This window comes from Candoia aspera, chromosome 3 (assembly GCF_035149785.1).
Source record: "Candoia aspera isolate rCanAsp1 chromosome 3, rCanAsp1.hap2, whole genome shotgun sequence".
Lineage (NCBI taxonomy): Eukaryota > Metazoa > Chordata > Lepidosauria > Squamata > Boidae > Candoia > Candoia aspera.
This window is the reverse complement of record NC_086155.1, coordinates 177,615,382-177,632,530: the sequence shown is the minus strand read 5'-3', so window position 1 is coordinate 177,632,530 and position 17,149 is coordinate 177,615,382. Positions and strand designations below refer to the sequence as shown.

General features: G+C 41.3%; 1 protein-coding gene across 1 annotated transcript in view; it reads right to left on the bottom strand.

The window, feature by feature from the left end:
* Positions 1–15,449, bottom strand: part of HNF4G (hepatocyte nuclear factor 4 gamma) — an 86,473-nt gene extending 71,024 nt beyond the window's left edge. Inside the window, exon 1 of the mRNA XM_063299402.1 lies at positions 15,249–15,449. The gene's annotated coding sequence lies outside the window, so the exon portion shown is untranslated. The remainder of the gene's footprint in view (positions 1–15,248) is intronic.
* Between the last annotated feature and the right edge of the window lie 1,700 nt (positions 15,450–17,149).

Genomic DNA, 17,149 nt, shown 5'->3' with positions numbered 1-17,149 from the left:
TGGAGTTTGTATCTCTAGAGTCTGGAAAATCAAGTAGCACATAAATCTTTGCAATAAACAAACAAACAAATGCCTGGAATTATTTTTTACCCAACTTAATTATATGATGTCATTAATCTGGGAGAATCAGGGAAAAGATTCACTTGATGATTCTTGATTGGATGAACTTTGTTAGAATTTTCAATAAACTCACTAGAAGTGTGTAAAGATCTTCTCATGTTATATTAAGCTGCATTATGAATTATTTTGTAGTAGACAGGCATTTCTGTATAAGCTCACTTCTCATGCTCAAAAGTGCATATGATTGTTTTGAAATTACTGCAATTACTCATATGGATAATATGAGAAGGGAAAAATTTAAATGGGTTTTTAGTTTCTACTAATACAATTTACTCGTTGTAAATAAGGAAGAAGATATACCATCAAGTCATCCATCAGTTGTTTGCAAACCAGCAGGAAAAGCTTTCTGGACCACAGTGCAAAAACCTCTGATCTATTTATTCTGTAAATGTAAGTGTCTAGAGACCACTGGGCACATACAGAGTTATCAAGATGCTGTGTGACGGGAAAAATAAAAATAAACATACTAATGACACTATATAACAGTATGTGGGTAAGGCATTTTAGCTTTAAATTACATTACTAATGAGGTATATAAAGTGACTCTAAATGGATTTAGGTCAAGCTGTAAGGCTGACCTTTAGCAGCTTATCGATTATCAACAGTGATCTAGAATGTCATATACCAATAACAGAATTAAATGCTTCTCGTCAGTGGGGGAAGATCGTCAGTGGCCTATCTCATCTCACACATCAGACATCCATCCAGGTACTGATAAACTGAGATTCTTTAAAGATATAACACACATAATTCCTTAGCCATATTAGAAAAAAAAATGCTTTGGGGCTAGTCATGAATAAAAGGGCAGATTCCTGGAAGAAATCAATGTTGTGCAACTTCATTTAGAAAGTGCAAAAATGAAGAACTTTAACAAGTCAGTACTGAAGAATTAGACATGTGTTGGGAGCTACTGGATAGTTTTGTAGCAGAAACTGTTTCTTGAAGAACATGAATTGTGCTGTGTAATGACAACCTATTTCTTTGGGAACATCAACACCAACACATCCAATGCAGTATTGCTAACAGATGTATCATTTTAAAGTGGTAGAAGGGTTGCAGATCATTTAGTCTAACCTCTACCCCTTCCCTATGCAGGGTATCCAGAGCTAATTATGCAAAAGAAATTAGCCATGGACAAGGATGTCTGCAGGATGTGGTTCAAAAAGTCAAGATGGCAGCCACAACAGGGTGATTGAAGCTCTACCTATCATAGTGGCCACTTTGGCTTTTTTTACCACACCCTGCAGATATCCCTGGGCATGGATTCCTTTTACCTCAACATGCTACAGTTCTCCAAAATGTATTCAGCCATACCATGGGCAACAGTAGTAAACAGCCTTCTGGTATCCATTATTTCTGCGAGGGACAGTCTGTGCAAAGCGGCATTGATTTGAGAAGGTTGTGCAGATATAATACATATAATGTGTGCTTACATAAGAAAAAAGTAGATTGCAGGTACTTAGGTAAATTGCATAGAAAAAACTTATTGTAAAAAGTTATGTCCAAAACCTGTATGTCAAAACCTGCAGATTCCCCCAAACTCTTGATGTTGTGACTGATTCACTGAAAAACTGAATGAAATAATGTGAAGCTACACATACAGTAGCACTCACACAGACTAGACATACATTCATTTCTATATCCCTATCCAAAGTAGTGTTTCCCCAGTAAGTCACTGTATAGTTTGGTGTTTCTCAAACTTGGCAACTTCAAGATGTGTGGATTTCAACTCCCAGAATTCCCCAGCCAGCCATGTATCATATCTTAAAGTTGCCAAGTTTGAGAAGCACAGGTCTAGATGATACATAAAGCCCACCAGCAAAAATGAATCTACCTTCATATTCCAAGATAAATACTTTCATTGCTGAACTGGTGTAATTGTTCCCTAATGTTTAGCTGAAAACTACTTTTCTCTTTCCTAAGCCCTTTAGATGTAGACTAAGTCTGTCGAGTTTCTTCAATATTTCTCCATAGGACTTGTTTACTACATTACTAACTAGCTACGCTACTATCCTCTGAGCTTCTTTCCTATTTGTCTTCATCCTCCTTAAAGTGCAACATCCAGAACCAGACCTGTAGAATTGGCTAGATTACTGCAGAAAGAAAGTAGAACTATTACTGCCCATAGTTACTAACAACTCTATTTTGCTAATGCAGCCTGCTTTCTGTGCACTTGATAAGTTTAGAAAGGAAAATCTAGGCATGCCCATCACTTTGATTATTATAGTGTAAAGTCAGATGGGGCCACATTGGCCATTAAATCCAACCTTCTGCTCAATGCAGGAATCCAAATTTAAGCATCCTTTGCAAATGTCTATTCAGATTTTGCTAGAGCATATCCCACTAATGAGGTGGAAGAGTCTATTGTCAAGCTGCTTACTATTAGAAAGTTTTCCTTAATTTATTAACATGATTCCACGTCGTGTACTCTGAGATGATGGGCTTCTCTAATTGAAGAGTAGCCACATATACTCCCTCACTTGTCCTTTATCAAGGAAAGGAATGAAAGACTACAAATCAAACATCATGAGAAGAATTGGTATAATGTTTCATACACAATGTCTCCTATAATCAGAATGAATGCCTTGTGAAGTGCATGTCTTGTGACATCCCTGCTGAAATATGAACAGTATTTATTCAAAATGTTAATCATATTACCGATATATACTTTAGTCACATATATGGAATAGTCTAATCAGGTTCATTTTAGTGCTCTTAGGACATCTATTTTGTGTGCAGGCCTGCATGCTCCTGTTGTAAAGTAGAGGCTAGTCAGTTTCAATTCTCTGATTACACTAAGCACTGGACTGAAGCTCGTATCAGATTAACTGCAATCCTGTTTGTTTAGCATATGATCAGCCAGAATAGCAGATGTTAGCACAAACAAGAGGTCTATTTTCTCAGCCAATCTTCCAAGATATTCAATACATCCATATTGCAAAATTCAGTCTTAGTAACGTTAAATGCATTAAAGTCTCAGAGAAAAGGAAGTCAACCCCCAGACCAAGAAAAGATAGATCATAATTTCAGGAGGGTTTCTCAGTCCCTCTTAAGGCAAAATCATGACAAACAAGCTTTTCCATCCACAATGGATGGATAGTTCCAGCAAGCTTTTCCCCCAGTTATTGGAATGGCCCATTAAAAGAAAGACAATAGTTTCCACCCACCAAAGTGCTATTAATACAATTCTTCTATGATGCATATTTATCCAGTGTTGTCTCCAATTAATATATTTTTTCAGAGCTTTGGTGTGCTTCAACCCTGCAAATTCTATTTGACCAAAAGTAATGCAAATGGGATTTAAAATAATGTGTCTGTATTCCAAGGGCAACAATGCCAACATTTTACCACTGTCAGATTTTTTTTTAAAAAATTATTGCCTGAATGCAGCATAATTGCTATATATTTTGTTCTTCCTTGAAAGTCAGTTATCTATTCTCACCTTTAAGGTAGAGGCTTTTTTTCCATAGATCAGGGATATGCACCAATGCTGTTGTTTTGGCGCCAATGCTGCTCTTGAAGTCACATGCCAGTGGTCCCCTCCCATATCAATTTAGCTTAAATTAAATTTAATTAAACATTATTCTACAAGAATATAATGATTTTTCACTTGAACTCCATTAAAAATGACAATTTGGAAACAACTTTTACAGAGAAAAATTGAAACTTTGTCTACAGTTTCTGAACTCGCGCAATCAAACTCTGAGTCATATTGCCCTAACAATCCAATTTCTGTAGCCTGTTAATTACAACTGTCCAGCACTTAGGATTCAAAGGCAAAAAGGCACTTTGGAGCACAAAGGTGCACTCACATAGTACCTATCTGCAAGTACCTACAAGCAGTGACATCTTTTCCTTGGGATCATGCAGTGCCCATTTGGCTTTATAGATCTGTCCTACAAGTAGTCCTCACTTAATAACCATTTGTTTAATGATGGTTCAGACAGTGCTGAAAAAACAGACTTACAACCAGTGCTCAAACTTACAACCATGGGTGTGTCCCTGCAGTCACGTGATCACAATTTGGATGCTTGGCAACCGGTTTGCATTTATGACAGTCGCAGCATCCCATGATCACAAAGTCGTCATTTTTTACCTTCCTGGGCAGCTTCTGGCAAGCAAAATCAATGGGGAACCACATGAGTCACTTAACAACCATGTGGTTTGCTTAAGGGCTGTGATTTGGTTAATGACCACTGCAAAAAAGGTCATAAAATTGGGTTGGATTTGCTTAATGACCACTTCACTTAGCAACTGAAATTACGGTCTCAATTGTGGTTGTTAAGTGAGGACTACCTGTATATATTATCCCCATAGGCTCAGAAGAACCTTCTGGCTTTCCAAAGCCATGCAGGCTGGGGAATTCTGGGTGTTCTCCACACATCTTAAAGTTGCCAAGGTTGAGAAATCCTGGTCTAAAGAAATTACATACACACATATATAATACTCATGTCTGGCAGAAGAAATTTGGAGATACCCAACCAAATAATAGCCCATTTTTCAGAATTAGCATACATGTGGAATATCTGGGAAGAGCAGGAACCAGCCAGTTGGTTACTATCATGGAACTAAAGCAGGACAGGGAGGCCAACTCGTCTCTCAAAAGCTTCTGACTGTTAGTGCTGCAGGCCGAAATGATGGCAAGCATGATGGCCCAGAAATTTGGTTATCCCTCCTAGGATCCTGAGATGCAGAGGGCAAGCCTAAAGTTCCTTTTACTCTTCCTCCTGAGAAGTTACAAAGGGCAGGCAGCTAGCTCATAGTATTTTAAAATCTCAAGGGCTGCCATGTCATGTTGTGAAGTAAATCTCATACAATTCATCACCCAAGTTGGAGGAAAATAGTTTGAAGCTCAAAAATAATGAATTCTGTCATTTCCAATAGAAGTGTGAAGGGAGAATTATGAATGAACCTTTTAAAAATACGTGTGTGAAGGGAGATTGCCCTTCTACGAAATGAAAGCAGCACGCTTATGTTTAAATGGCCCAATCCTGAATCCGAGACCTTTCGCTTTCAATTAACTTAAATTGACAATTGGAAAAGGGTTGAAAATGTAGCCTGGCTCTTTCAGTTTGATAGATTTCAGCTTTGACATTATACGTGTTATTCCAACCTGAATTTAACTTTAAAAAAAAAGGAAGGAAGAAAGAAAATGTAAAGTGAAAAGCTGATTCAATCACAGTGATTGAATTATATTTTAAAATATCTCCAAAGTACCTAAAAATTTAGAACACTTTTTTTGTTTTGGTTTTGATGTATCCACCTGTCAATTATGGTAGTTACGTTATCACATCAGAATTCTACAATAATAATACATTCACGACCTAACCTTGAGAATATTTACTTAGATTTATGTACTACAAAGTTTAGTATAGGCAATATTCACATCTAGTGTTCATCAAATTGAACTTTTAGTTTTAATATAACATACAGCACAAATAAAATGAGAATACTATATGCTCTTTTGCTTAAAGTTATGGCATTTTATGTTACAGTGATAATGTTCTAGGCGAATTTCACCTATCAGCAAAAGAACAGCATTCCTTTCATCCTGCTGGGTTCTGCATAAGCACTGGAATAAAGCAGCTATCAAGAACAATAAATCAGGTAGCAACAAGAATTGGTTTCGTATAACAGATACTGGATATGCAACCCTGCTTTTATTTCATGCTTAACATCACTGTAATAGGGAATCTCTTTTACCTGTTTTTTCAGCTTAGCTGCGATGCAAGGACAGGTTCTCATACAGAGTTCACTTAAACAAGATGTCAGAAAGAAATTAATCATCATTTAAAACTGCATGCCTACCTATAAAATTACCATTAATACTACTAAAAAATAAAGTTAGAAGATAATGAGCCAAAGCATTCTGAGGCAAGCCTCTCAGCATCCCAAGCCTACCTTTCAGTTGCTATTATGTGATCGGACAAATCACATTCTTTGCTGCTCTCGGGTCTAAAGCTGTAATCTTAAACTGACCTAAATTTCATGTTATAGAGTGGGTTTAAATTATGAGTAATATATCTGTATCTTTATCTAGTGAGAGAGAGAGAGGTCTAACTGGGTGACCCAATAGATACTGTGTACATAGACTTTCAAAAAAATTCCTGACAATTCCCTTACTAAAGTCTCCGAGCAAATTCAGCTGCCATGACCTAAGAGGACAGGGGCTCTTCTGCATTGGCAACTGCTGTCATGCTTCTTCCTAGCAGACTAAGCTGGAACCACACAAAAATCTAAGAATTTCTGATAAGCAGTTTTACAGGTAGTCCTGGCTTACCAACAGTAATTGGGACTGGGAACATCATCACTAAGCGACACAGTTGTAAGGTGCAATGTCTCATGACTGCACAAACTTACGACAACAGTTCCGGTAATCCTAGTTGCCATCGTTAGGCAAATCCCGTGTGGTCGCAGCATCCTACAGTGATATGATTGCCATTTGCGACCTCCTGCTGGCTTCCCCATTGACTTTGCTTTTTGGAAACTGGCAGTTGCAAATGGCAATCACATGATCACAGTATGCTGTGATGTTGTAATAGCTAGCCAGTTGCCAAGCACCCGAATTGTGATCATGTGACCATGGGGATGCTGCGATGGCCACAACTACAAGGACCTGTTGTAAGCCCCCCCCCTGCCCCCGTTCAGCACTGTTGTAACTTTGAACAGTCGTTGAATATGTGGATGTTAAGCAAGGATTACCTGTAGTGTAGAAAAACCAAGAATATGAAAGAATTCCAGCAATTGCTGTTTGTCAAGTATAAGTTCTACTTACAGTGAAATCCAATTTTTGCACTTCTTTCTCTTGCCCAAGCTATGCCATGTGCTGAACTGCCCTCCCTTTTGATAGGAAGTCCAGTTTCCATCTGTATTTAGTTTTGGTACTAGCCGAATCTAATACCGTTATTTTCCTCTATGTGAAAATTAACTGCCATGCCTGCTAATAAAACCAAGAATGGGAATAAATGGGTAATTCTCACATTGGTGAGATATGCAAGATGGAAGGCTGGAGCTGAGTCCTTTTAACTTGCATATATGCAATCTGGAATTAGAACTAAACCCTGAAGTGGCCATGTTTGCAGATGGTACCAAACTATTCAAAATGGAAAAAATAAAAGAGGAATTGTGCAAAGGTCCAAAAAGATCTCTCCCAGTGAGATGAGTGGACTTTTAAATGGTAAATGTAATCTTGGTTGGCATAAAAAATCCAGACTTCACCTATACATTAATGGGATGTCAGCTGGCAGCGACGGAACAGGAAAGGGAACCTTAAGTCATGGTGGACAGCTCACTGAAAATGTCAGCCCAGTGTGCAGCTCTTGTAAAAAAGGCAAATTGCATTCTTAGAATCATTAGAAATGGAACAGAAAACAGGGCCACTGGTACAATAATGCCCTTATACAACTCTGTTGTGAGTACACACTTGTCCTGTGTACAAATCATTTTAAAAAGAATATTGACCTAGAAGAGGAGCAAAAATAGGCAACCAAAATTATTGGGGGGGGGATTGGGGGGGTAGAGTGGCTCCTTTATAAGAAAAAAATAGAGCAGCAACTGGAGCTGTTCTGTCTGGAGCAAAGGAGGGTAAGGGGAAACATGACAGAAGTATATAAAATCATGCATGGCTTAGACGATACTGAGAAGAATTTTCTCTCCCTCTCTTAAAATGTTAGAATTCCAAGTCATTCTGAACACTGTCATTCTTTTTCACCAAGCACATATTCATTGCTAGTAGCTACGTTAACAGCAGCCAGTTTGGATGGTTTTGAAGGGGGACTGGATAAGTTCATGGAGGGTCAACTATCAATGGCCGCTAATATTAATGGTGGCTTACTACTTTTTGAATCATAGGCAGCAGACCTTAAATACTGGTAGCTGAGGACAGCAACAGTGGAAGGGCCTATTACCTTCCAACCCAGATTTGTGGAGCTTCCCAAATGCAATCACTTGGCCACAGCATGACAGGAATGTTGCACATGATGGTACAGCAGGGGTTTTAGTATGTTTAACTTGAAAAAAAAAATCCTTTCAGTGTCAACCATAATGCTGCCAAGCAAAAGGAGGAAAACATCATTCTAATTCATGCTTTAAAAGTGATATTTGCGTAAAACATACACATCTTCACATACGTACAAACCCTGCATACCCAATATCAATCAAGCAACCTTTTAAATAAATGCCAAATAGAGTAAATAAATATAATTAAAAATATCAACATAAAACTATCAGCGCTCTTGTATTAAAGACAGTGTTTATGAACTTAGTAATGCTATGTATTAGACTCACCAAAATAGATAACACAGTATCCTGAGTAGCATTTTTCTATTATTTTTGTTAAAAAGAACTACATTATTACAAAATATTAACAGTGCATGTTCCATAGTTATCTGTCCAGTATTTGGCTTCTACCCTCAATGCCTGGCAATTGGATCCTTGGTGGTCCTGGATTTTAGCTGTTGCTTTTAAATGCCTGATAGGTGTGTAGCAATGCTGCCCTCATCCATGATCTCATATTGGAGGACGGTGCCAACATGGCATGTCTTACTGAGACTTGGTTGGGCCTGGGGGTTCCCCTCTCGGAAATGTGCCCACCTGGTTTTCAGGTTCTGTACCAGCTGAGAGCCCAAGGGGACTGTTATCATCCATGAGTCATTACAGGGGCTCCACTCCACAGATAACTGGATATGAGGATCTCTGGCTGAAGCTGGGCTCAAGGGAACAGTTGGGATTGTTGGTGGAGTACCACCCTCCCTGCTGACCAGTGTCATCTTTGCCTGAGCTGCTGGATTCCATTGCTGGATTGGCAATACACTCCCCAAGGCTGTTGGTCCATGGGAATTGGGATGATGATGTTGAGTCCAGGGCATCTCAGGAGTTCATGGCCTCCATGGCAACCAAAGACCTGTCCCAGGAGTTGATGCCCCAATGCACACCGTCACATACCGACACATATTGGAAGCCACACATTAGATCTGTTTTTGTCTTAGGGCAGTTGAGATGTGATCTAGCAGTGGAGGACATTAACATCAGTCTGTTGCTGTGGACAGATTACTCCATGGTTGCTTTTTGGCTCACTGGTATCACCCCTCCTTGCAGGGAGACAGGGCCTGTTTGGTTCCCCTGCATTAATCCATGCTGGTTTTTCTTCCAACTGTTTCCTATACTTTACAGCCTAGTTCACACAACATGCTAAGCTACAGTTTCTATAAGCAGGTTTTATTGATTAAAGCACAATTTGCAGGGTTCAGATTTCAAAAACTATGGTTTACAAAAACAGTGCTGGGTTTGCACATTACATTTAGCCAGAACCAAAGAAATCACATGTATATATTTATTTATGTGGTCTAGTATAAATAGTTCTTAAAACTGCAACTCCAGTCTTTAAAATTTCCACTCCCTAAGACTATCAGACCTGGATTGAGCAAAAAAAAAAACCCAGATGACCACCAGATGGCAGCAATGAGTCAGAGTTTTGTTTTCAGGGGTTTTAAATTTCTCTGCTGCCATCTAGGGTTTGTCCAGCTTTTCATAGCCCAGGTAGATGGCTCCCTCCCATCACTATTACTAAACCAGATAATAAGAAAGGCCTTCCTGGGTAGGGAAATAAAACTCAAAATCTTCTTAAATGCTATGAAATTATACTGAATACCTAGACTGAAGGAAAAAGGGAGCACTGTTGGAAAACTGAAAGTCCCAATTATGCATACACCACTGTATTGTCATCTATTGGTTACTCTGATAATCAAAAGGAACTTGACTTTATTTTAGATACTCTGTTTCAGGAATCCACAAGTAAAAAATTAAGGTAAAACAAAAATTTTGGGGGGGGCTTCTAGAGAAGCTTTCTGAGTGACCTCCTTGAAAAGCAGGTATGATATTACAGAAGTATGAGATGTCATTCCTGCCCTTTCAAGAGTTCAGCATGCTTCTAAATGTAATGCAACCCTGTGAAATAAATTATTATCATCTTCCATACTAAAGAAAGGAGGACTGAAGCTTCAAGGGAGTGGCTTGCCTAAGTCTACACTGGGGAGCTCAGCATAGAAGCAAAATGTGAACTGCTTAAATTCATAGTTAAATCTGCCATTCTATGCACCAATGTACTGTAAAGATATCTGACCATCTTTTTTGGCCCTAAAGTCTTCTTCGTAACAGTTTCTTATTGTATTGAAGCAGGAAGCTCCGGAAGTGTAGCATAAGTCTGAAAAAAAGGTTTAACATATTTAAATAACAAAGCCCCACCCACAAAATCCAATTGCTCCCCAAATTCAAAAATCATAACCTGCCGGTATGTATTTTAGCCTTGTGCATTCTGCATCAAACCTCTGTACCCTCCCATCCACCAAAACCTGGTCCATCCCTGCTATACACACTTAGTGGTAAGTCTCTCTGAATTCTCTGAGACTTGCTTGTTACTAGTTAATTTGTTACTCTAGTTACTAGCTTGTTACTCTAGTTATTCTAGTACAGCAGCGTGCTGTAAGACTCCTCAATCCAATACTAACTTACTACCTAGAGATAAACCTTCTCAGTGCAACTGAGCTTATTTCTGAATAGGCTTGTACAGGAGATACACTGAAGGCAATGCACAGAACAAAACAAAAATAGGATAATGGTTTAAATACATTTGAAGAATCCAGAAATAATTCAGTACAACTGTCCAGGGAGCTACTCCCACCAATGCTAGCTTTTAATAATAAAAAAGCACAGTAGAAAATAAATAAAAGATTCCAAAAGTTGGGATAAGATGTTCCAATGAGCCTAATTTCACAATAACTGTGTTTTCTATGCAACACAGTAACCTCCATGTATCTGAACCATAGTTTACTGAATTAGCTCAGTGGCCTCAATTAGTACATTTTATGGAGCCACAAACATTTTGGCCAACTGCCAGGATGGGCATGCTACGCCCTCCAAGCCTCTTGCTGGAGCCCTCAGAGTCTGTGGCCTTCTGACCATGCTCTAAAAACTAAAGACACAGTTTCTGCTAACTTGAGGTTGGATACTAATGAAAAGTATTAACGCTTTTGCCAAAATGGCATTATCCAGAGACATGGGACTAAAACTTCCATCACCCACTGCAGCCTGAGAATATAGGAGTTATAGTCCAACACAGTTTTTCTCAACTTCAGCAACTTTAAGATGCGTGGACTTCAACTCCCAGAATGCTGGCTGGGGAATTCTGGGAGTTGAAGTCCACACATCTTAAAGTTGCTGAGGTTGAAAAATGCTGGTCCAACCCATCTTGAAGGACAGCATGACAGCTAACACTGGCCAATAGTTTCTTTCCCACTACATATCACTTGGGATTTTATGCCACAGTGGAAAGTGCAACCCTTCTTTCTGTCAATTTAAAAACAGACCTGCTCCTCCACATTTACTCAGTGTTAAATGGGGAAACAGAATTTCTTCTTGGGTATCCCTAATCAATTCTGATGAACATTGGGGAAAGGAGAGAAATTGTCCTGCTTTCCAATTGCACAAGCCACAAAAAAGGAAAGACAATGTTCTGAAAAAAGTAGCTGCACTGGGATCTTGTCCTACACTAGATTTTTTTTAATGTGTATGTGTGTGCCTCAGGCAGAGCTGTTGTGCATCTGTGAGACAGGAAGAAAGAGACAGGGAAGCAAGTAGCAAGCAATGAAAACAGCATCTAAACTGGGTTTTTTCCTTTCTCAAAGCTGCAGAGTGACAGAGGAATTATGGGAAGCATGGAGCAGGTTACAAAAGAACATTTTAAGTGTTTTCTACCTTAACTCCCTTTAAACACATTTTCAAAAAGGAGCAAGAAGAGAAAAAGAGAATGGGGGGATCAATAAAAAATTCAAAACAGCCTCCCCACAATTGGCATTTTACCTGAATATTTCATGGTGTATAGTCTGCTTTTGTGTCTACTGATATTACATGAAATGCAAAATCATCTTCTTGAGGAACAAACCACACTAAACCCAGTAGGACCTACTTCTAAGCTATCAGGTACAAGATTGGGTTTTATCTACAAGGAGCTTAGAGCTCCAAATTCCTCAGAAATAGATGAATACACAAATAAAAGACACCTAATACTGGAGAACACAGAAGTGTTTTTTTTTATGGGATCAGTTCTAAATTCTAAACACATTTGATTCAAAGTAAATCCCATTGATCCAGTAATAACTATCTATTCCTCCACATGTTTAGAGGTCCTCTATTTTCAATTGACTTACTTTCACGTTCAAGAATTTACTAGACATTGCTTATTGCACTGAACTCTGTGGATCTATAGAGCAGTGTTTCTCAACCTCAGCGACTTTAAGACATGTGAGCTCCAAATCCCAGAATTCCCCAACCAACATAGCTGGCTGGTGAATTCTGGAAGTTGGAGTCCACACATCTTAAAGTCACTGAGGTTGAGAAACACTGCTATAGAGAGTAACCAACATGCCACATGAGATTCAGAGTCTGTCTTGGAGAAAGTTGCTTTACTGGTTTTATAAAAGACAAGGTCACTTTTCTCATTGCAGTACTGAATACCAGTACTGTGGTAGCTCCAGGTCCTAGGGCAGGCCTGCACAACTCATAGGGAGGAAAGGGCTAGATTAACATCTTAAAAACAATGGCAGGATGTGAAAGAACAGCTGGCATGCCAATCAGCTGTTTGGTGGCAGCAATGGAACTGAACAGTGTCCATTAGCCTGGAGGCAGTGTGTCTTTCAGGCAGATGTGGCTCTGAGGACCTATGCAGCGGATCCTTCCTGGCAGTGTTGACGTTTGGCGGCAGGAGATTATTTTTCAAAACATGCCAGCGGCACAAGGCAGGTTGACAGGCGGCATGTGACCTACGGGCCTTATGTTGTGCAGGCCTGCCCTAGAGGTAGAAATAGTTCTGCAGGCAGGCTGACTGTTGGTGTTTCTCCAGAGAGTTGGACAAGTTAATTGTCACTCTGTCCAGAAAGATAATACCACCTGATTGGGGAAAAAAGGGTGCAGAAACAGGGCATTGTAGTGGCCAATGATGATTTAGACCAGGTCAGCAATCTTCAGGTGGACAATAGCCACACTTCATAGGTGGGGGGCACATAGTACACAAGGGCTAGGTGGAGTTTGGATTTATTTATTTATTTATTTTCAATTGCTTTATACATATCTAATGGCTTCCACCACCATTTCCAACTATTTCTTATCTTAAAATTGTGCTTTGAGTTTTCAGCCATTATGGTAAAATAGGACTGAGATGGCTTAGGAGTTACAGGATGTGAGCTGAACTGCAACTCCATTGGATGCCTCCATTATCCATGGGGACTAGGGCAATGGAACTGAGTTCAATAATATTGAAGCGGCAGGGCCGCCCATTGCCCATCCCTCATCTAGACCTAGGAGGCTGATGGGTAAAACTCACCTACCACTTTATGCTATAAGGCTATTGTGAGAAAGAACCATCTAAGATCTTGAGTGCCTTAGATGAGTGGAATCAAAATAAAGAGGAAATAACAGGCTGAAAAAAAAGAGGAATCTTAGTGAAGGATAACTGAAGGAGAATGGCATCTGCAGGACCTTGCTACCATCTGCTCTAGCATTCATTTCAATTAAATAGTCCATATTCTACCTCAACATTCCCCTCATATGCTGGGACAATCTCTCGAGAAAGCTACTATTCCTTCAAGAGCTGAAGATGAGGAATGCGGGTTATGTCCTGGTAGCTATCCTAAAAAGGCAGTAGATAAGACTTGGAGCTAGTTAACTTTTTTGTAGATGATAGCGTTGTTGTGAAGACAAAACAGAGGAGAGAGAAATAATGAATGCTGCTTTTACTATTTTTGGAAATAAATGCAACCGAGACATATGTGAGTGGGAGGAGGTGAAATATATTGATTTGAACAATTAGCCCCTTTGGGCTATAGGCAGTAGCTATGTGTGGCAGCGGACCATATCTTTAGAGTTATTGTCGTTTTAAATATAAGTCTTTTTCATATAGCTGCTTTTTAAAAGCATACTAAGAGTGCAAATTTACTATCTTGTGTATGAAGTAACCTGGTGAAATTAATCAAAGCCTGAAATACTTGCATATCAAAATAATGTTTTTTTAAGAATTAGGATGTTGGGGGGGGGAGTTGGATAGTTTTAGAAAGGTTGGCATTCCACCAGGGTTGTGATCTCTCATTCTTTTTCACTTGATTCTCAGCATCTTCGCTTTATGCAGACCTCTCAGCCTTAAATGTGTGGCTGCAGAACTGAATTCTAAAATGAGGGCAAAGACGGGCAGGATTATACCACCACCTGCTATAATATCCCAGTCAGCATTTGGTCAGTTAAGGAAGAAAAATGGAAATGCCACAGTGGAGCTGAACTGCGGAGAAAGATAAGGCCTGAACCCTGGTTTACAGAACACTAAGAGGCACCAATATACTGTAAAATTTTGTTGCAGGACTCACTTGTTACCTCTCAGGCGGAAGCAAACACTAGGGTATATTCTTTCCTAATGGCAGTGGAATTTATATTGGCCTGGGGAACGCCCTGGGACTACCAGAAGTCTCAGGCACGCTTGAGGAAGCTGTCCAAGTTCCTCTTCCAGAGGCTTCGTTTTGTTTTTAATCTTGAGATGAACCAAGATCGCGGGGCAACCTCTGGTTAACAATCTACTTTGAAACCCATCCCACCAGAGGTGGGATAAAAGAAAGGGTTCCGGTTGTTGGGGAGGACAGCTGTCGCTCTTCCAAACTTGTTTTAAATCCAAGTCAAAGTGAGTTAAAACTTATTTCAGTATAAAAGGACAGGTAAACGGGGCTAGAATAGCCGCCCTGGAATTAGCGTTTTCGGAGAGGGAAGCGGATTCCGCCCATTCCAGCCAGAAAGAGAAGCCAGAGCGGCCCGCGGGAAACTCCTTCGCTGCCGGGCGGAAGGGTGCGGCCCCACCGCTGAAAGGGGCGGGAGGCCCTCGGGCAGGCAAAGCGGGAGCGTGACCCTGACCCCTCAGCTGCGAAGCCGTCGCTCTTCTTTTTTCGCCTTGTCATCGTGGCAGCTCGGCGGCGAGCGGTGCGGGAGCTCGCCAGCCCCCCGCTGGCCCAGAAAGCCTCGTTCCGGGCAGGCAAGGCGCCGGCGCGAGGGCGCTCAGCACTCGTCTTTCTAGAGGCGCCGGCGGAAATAAAACTTACCTGGCGGGTAAAGCAGCTGCGAGTCAGCTTAGAGGCGCCTGCTGAACATCTCCATGCTTCCTCCCTCCGTTTCTCCGGGCCTTGATTTTCGCTCGCCCGGCGCCTGAGAACAATATGCCCCGGAGGGAAAAATAGGAACCTTGCTTAATGGCGACGGGGCCAGCGCCGGAGCCCCGGCAGCCGCTTCAGATCAATTTACTAAACAAACTGAAACGTGGGTGGGGAGGTTAAACAGTAACCAAGAGCACACGGAAAACTGAAAGTTTTTGCCGCCCCATGCCTTTGCCATGTCGCATCTCGCCTGGGCCTCAGTTTCCTATGCTCGGGCTCCATTTCCTCCCCAGTCCCCCAGGCGCGCTCCGGGCCCCTTGCGCTCGGCGCTGAGCCTCGCCTGGGCTGGAAAAAAAAAGTGCCTCTGAGCCTGAACAGAATGCAACTCTGAATAGCTGCCTTCCGCCGCGGGTGGAAAACAGGGATTTCAAATTCTAGACTGCCATTTAAACAAAGATGCGTGTTTACTCAAATTTGGCCCTCTGCCTTCACTGGAATTTTAGTCCAGGTTGGTTTGCAGAGGGTCGCGCCGTCCCACAAAGGAGCCACTACTGAGGGTTGCAAGTAACAAAGCGACCTCCTTGAATGGGACTCTGGGCGTGGCCACGGTGATAGCCGGCTGCCTGGATTCTATTTGGGCTTTACGGTACCTGTCCTGAAAGTAGGTTTCCGTTAAATACGCTAAAAGCGTGGGGCGAGGAGCACCTTTGCTTCCGGTTCTTGGGACGCTGGAATCAACGTTACTTACGTCCCAAGAAAATGTGCATGCGGTTGGATGAACGCTGATGGCGTTCTAAGTCCATGCATTTATTGGTCTGAAAGAATACACTGATATAGATATAGATACGTACTCAACTGGATTTCTGCATAATCAAACGTGAGATTCGACGGGTTTCGTCGATCGCTTGCAAGGCTGGACGGAGCCCGTTCTGCTCTCCGTCTCCTCCATTCAAAGCTAGCGGGCAGGAGCCCAACTTCTATAGGTTTTCCGCCAGCTGGAGTTGGGCTCTGCCAGGGGTTGGATAAGAACAATTTGTCAGAAAGCGACAACAAGCCTCGACTCTACATCGTGGATTGATAGGATTTATATCTGCGCAGACCTAGAGAGGTTGAACAACCAAATTCCCGCGAGTCCATTAAAAGCACATGTAAATTCTAACCTTTTTCTTTTAATCATCAGATCCGTAGTGAGGTATACATTAAAAAGGGGGCGGGGTACAGCCAAAGTAACCGTTAATCCTACTGCTGACTTCAGTGGGAATTAAACACGGGCTTGGATTTCGTCTTCAGATTGGTACTTGGCACCAGGATTTGGCTGGATGGGTAAACCCTCGAAAATGTTTGGCATTGAAAGGTAGTCCAGGGTTACCCTGTCTGGGCGGCAGATAGACACCCACTATCTGCAACCCAGAGTAGGCGCTAAAGCAGTGTCTCTCAACCGCGGCAACTTTAAGACGTGTGGACTTCAACTCCCAGAACTCCCCAGCCAGCATATGCTGGCTGGGGAATTCTGGGAGTTGAAGTCCACACGTCTTAAAGTTGCCGCGGCTGAGAAACACTGAGCTGGGGGTTTCTGCTATCTCGTCCCGATTTTTGCACCTCAAACGTCCTAATTTAGCCCGATTCCAAAGTTCGTTCATTTGATTACCAACTCGATAGAACATGCATAAACCAGGTGGGATTGCCGGCGTTAGGAAACAACTTAAACACAAGCCTAGGTGAAGGTTACAAAATGCAGACACCAGTACGCGGAGAGTTTCTGTTCCTAGGGCCATTCCTCCGACGTGATTTATGGCGTCATACAACCATCGCTGTGCCGTCATATCTGCCATGAATATATGCTTTGTATC